The sequence below is a fragment of the Pyrus communis genome, chromosome 7 (assembly GCF_963583255.1).
Source record: "Pyrus communis chromosome 7, drPyrComm1.1, whole genome shotgun sequence".
NCBI lineage: Eukaryota > Viridiplantae > Streptophyta > Magnoliopsida > Rosales > Rosaceae > Pyrus > Pyrus communis.
Window position 1 is genome coordinate 7,112,818 of NC_084809.1, and position 4,344 is coordinate 7,117,161.

Genomic DNA, 4,344 nt, shown 5'->3' on the forward strand with positions numbered 1-4,344 from the left:
ACGGATGAAATTTAAATTCAACGTCAAAATAATAAAATAAAAATTTTAAGACAGTCCACTTTAAAAAATTATTTTTCAATCCCACACCAGAACAAGGCGAATACTTTTGGAAAATGTATATAACTGTAACGTAGAAATCTCCCATTTGGATTGCACATATGCTCTGAATGCAAAGTACATAAAATGTAATGTAACTTAAAAAGACTTATTTTACCATGTTGGTTTGGCTGTTCTGTTAATTTTTGAAATATTTAGAAATGAATGGGTTGATTTGTGATTTTATGAATTTTTCAGAAGTATCCATTATGTGTATAGTGATATACTAGAACTCTTGCCGCGGGAATGTCAGATAGATTATAAAAACACTGCGTTAATGGATGCCCACTAAAGCCTCAGAATTTTAAAACCGTATGATACAAATAGGTTTTACAACACTAAAAAACTTGAACTCTCGCATTTTGTTCCAAAATTATATGCGCACTCTAGAGAATCACCGAAGTCCCGCATTCGTTGCAACCTATGCCAGTTTATATTACTTCTTTTGTATTAGGGTGTCATAGTAAAAATTTATATTACTTCTTTTATTGTAGCCAAACCTATACCAGTTTGCAATATTCAACCAATTTTAAACATTTTCGATTAGACCACGGGCAAATGAAAATATAAGTTAATGCAAAATCTTTAGCACACCAACTTGCAAAATATTTGCAATATACTGAGATCTATCACAAACAAAACAACGTTAAAACCAAAACTACTAACTCCCCAAAAAAATCAAAACTACATATAAGAAAAAGGAAATCAAGCTTAAAAAACTTAAATTAGGGAAAAGAGTTGGAGAAGCAACAACTGAAATTATTTTCCGAGGCTTTTCAAGGTTGGCAATATAATGCATATGCTTCCCAGGAGCTTCAACATGAAAGCTTGATAAATTGATGAAATGGAGTGGAGCAAAAGTATTTTGAATGTCTTCTTCTTCGTTCTGACAACCAAAAAAACAAAAGAAGAAGAAATATTTTAAGATTAGATATTACAAACTGATGTCCACATAATAATAGAATCGGTGTCAATTTTTCCATGTTATAGCAATACCACATAACAAATCGTCGGCAAACAAAATCAGTTTAAGTTTTTTGAATTAAAAAAAAAAAGCCAAAACAAATCGTAATAGCAGACAAATCCAGAAAAAGATAGAAACAAATAGAATCATTTAAATTATGTATGCTGTTAGTTTCTCAAGTAACCTTTGCATATTCATTCAAATTATGCATGTATTGGGGCGCTTTAAGCAGAATGGTAGTGTAGTATTCAGAATTTATTTTCAAAATGATCACAAATGAATCTCCCACTATTCTACTTAAAACACCATTATTCTACTCAAAACTAAGTGAAAATTGCGTTGTTCTTATAAAAACATTGAAAAACATATGAACTCATGCCCAACTTTGATTAATCCATCATTAATAGCTGACTATTTCAACACTAAGAGTTGATAAGAGAACATTGGAAAACATATGAACATGCCCACCTATAATCATATCCGACAATGCAGTTGATTAATCTCACATAAATCCACATCAAAAGAACCCAGAAATTTAATGAAGAAATTTCCAAAACCAACCCACAAATTTAAACTTAAAACTCTATAAAATCATGAAAATTTTAATAAAATCCAAGTGTATTAATCACAAATTCGTTCATACAAATCTTCACATCCAATAAGTCTGGAAGGTACCTAGCTTCCTTGCAAAATCGTATCTCTAAAGGCCAAGGCTCAAATTTCCTTGACTCTGCCTTGATTCGATAAGTCCTGATTCAAGTAGTCACACACACACACACACACACACACACACACACACACACATATATATATATATATATATATATATATATATATATATATATATATATAAGTTGATGCGTTCAATGGGCATATGCACTTATCAGAAATTATGATACCGATTGAACGTGTTAGATGTAACGGGACGGGTCGGGCCGGTAGAGGAATTTTAAGTTTGGGAACCAGACCTAACCTAGCCCGTTTCAAACGGGCCGGTTCGGGACTGGTCCAATGGTCATTACATTTTTTTTTTTCGGTTTAAGGCATACTGCTAGTGAGTTAGAGTCGGGAAGAGATCGATGACGGCGGTGGACGGAGCTAGGACAGTGAGTCCAGCAAGATCCATGATTTTTGCTGTCGCTGATGAAGGAAAATTGAATGAACACCAAGAAAAACAATACTTAGACTATTTCGCCTTACAAGTCCAGCAAGATCCATGATTTTCCAAAGCTATACTAAAATCAAAACCAAAACCAATTAAATTTAGAAATTATATCCCTAAATTCAGTAACACAGAAATTTCAAAAATCCTAAATCCCTGAACTCAAAAACCCAGATAATTCAAGTTGAGTAAAAAACCCACCGTCGTCGGAAAACATGTCTCTCGCTCCATCTTCGTCAATCTGGAGCCCACCGTCTTCGACGAAGTTCGCTATCATCCATCTTTGATCTTTGCTATCCCTCAGGTGCCTCGGAGCATCCCCGATTTGGAGCCTCATGTCATCGTCGACGCCATCTTCGATGGTCGAAGTCAGGAGATAGAGACATCGAGTTGGGATTGGGAGAGATGAGTGAGAAAGATGGGGACCAAGGATTGGGATTTGGGAATTTGGGAGAGATGAGCTTGATTGGTCTGAGATTGAGATTAAGCGAGAGAGAGAGAGAGAGAGAGAGAGAGAGAGTTGTGAGTTGTGAATGTGATAGGGTTGGGATTTGGGAATCAACGGTGTTGATTCGAGGGATATTAAATCAAAGGTGGAAACGGTCTGGGCCGGGGGTCCGTTTTCTCAAAATTTCAGACCCGCCCTGCCCCGCTAATTTCATGAACCCGCCCCGCCCCACCCTATTTTCTATTTAGTATTTTTGGACCTGTTCCGAACCTTGATTACCCGTCCTAACCCGCGGTTCTGTACCTGTTTGCCCACCCCTAATATCCGCGATTAAATAATGAGCATGAAAATGACTAACCGGGTAACACAAACTGCTTAAATTTGGGGGGCTTGAATTTGAAGAACCCAGATGAAATTTACACACAATCTGCAAAGAATGAAAGCAACTGTATTATAGGAAGAGTTGTTGCAATCAAGAAAATATAAGATCTCGGGATCCAAACTGAAAATAAGTAAACAGAAAGAGAACTCTTGGAAGGCAATTACCTTTTAGAATCTTCTCAGTTCTCTTCTAGAGCGAGGGGACGGAAGTTTTCTAAAACAATCAAAACCTTGCTTTGTGTTAACTAATGAATGGTCTGAATTGTGAAAAAAATTGAATTCAAATCCTCCTTCAGCAACCTAATAATTAAACCCATAAAAATTTAAAAACTCTAATATGAAAAGAATAATAAAACAATGTGTATTCAAATTACAGGAGATAAATCAAAATATAAACCATCAGAAACAAAGCTTCGATCCATTCAAACTCCATATTAAATTTTGTTATCAAATATAAAAAACTTTCATTGAATCCCTGCACTTCATTATATAAAAACCCATCATAAGAAACGCTGCTATTTTGCTGATGTGGGACAATCAGGTCTTATCGTTTCATCAGTAGAAAACTCAAATAGATTATATATCAGAATTCAAAAAATAAGTCGGAGGAAAACATTAGATTATTGACCAAGTACTAAATAATGGGTTCACCATATAACTCAAGAAATTCAATCCACTGTCAAAATTCTATTAATTATATAGTTAACCCTATATTTTTTGCTAATAAATATTCAAAGTATTTGGCGATAAACTAATGTGTAACGGAATCAATCATCAATTAATTATCAACTAAAAATAATATTCATTAAACCTACAAAAGTATAAATCTATTCAACAGAAGTTAAGAGAACTAATAATGAATTTGACCTACTATTTTATTTGTATATTCGATTTTTAAATTCAGTGTTTATAAAATTTGTTCAATGGATGCAAAACACCCAATTCTATTAAATTAGTATTACCTTTTAATTGTGCAATTTGGGAAGGCTAGATTCTCACCTTCTCTGGGGCCTGGTTCTCTGCAAATCGTCATGACAGAGAGGGTGAAAGCGGGTATTCGTTGAGAGTGTTTGAGTGCTGTATATTGGTACAAAACCAATTAGATAAACATCTTCCAACGGTGCAAACTGAAACTTGAACAAATGCATAATAAAATGAAAATAATTACAGAATACAGAAATAAACCATACTTTGTCAAATGGCATATTCAACCTGCATATAAACATTTCCAAGTAAATTCATATATCAAATCAAAAGAGAATAGAATAAACCATACTTCTATACAATATCATG

General features: G+C 34.1%; 1 long non-coding RNA gene across 1 annotated transcript; it reads right to left on the bottom strand.

Annotated features, from left to right (window-relative positions):
* Nucleotides 1-276: 276 nt before the first annotated feature.
* LOC137740917 (uncharacterized) lies at nt 277-2,756 on the bottom strand. Its single transcript, XR_011069188.1, has 3 exons — nt 2,424-2,756; nt 1,736-1,810; nt 277-982 (listed from the first exon to the last, which is right to left on the bottom strand). It is a non-coding gene; the product is annotated as an uncharacterized lncRNA (long non-coding RNA).
* Between the last annotated feature and the right edge of the window lie 1,588 nt (nt 2,757-4,344).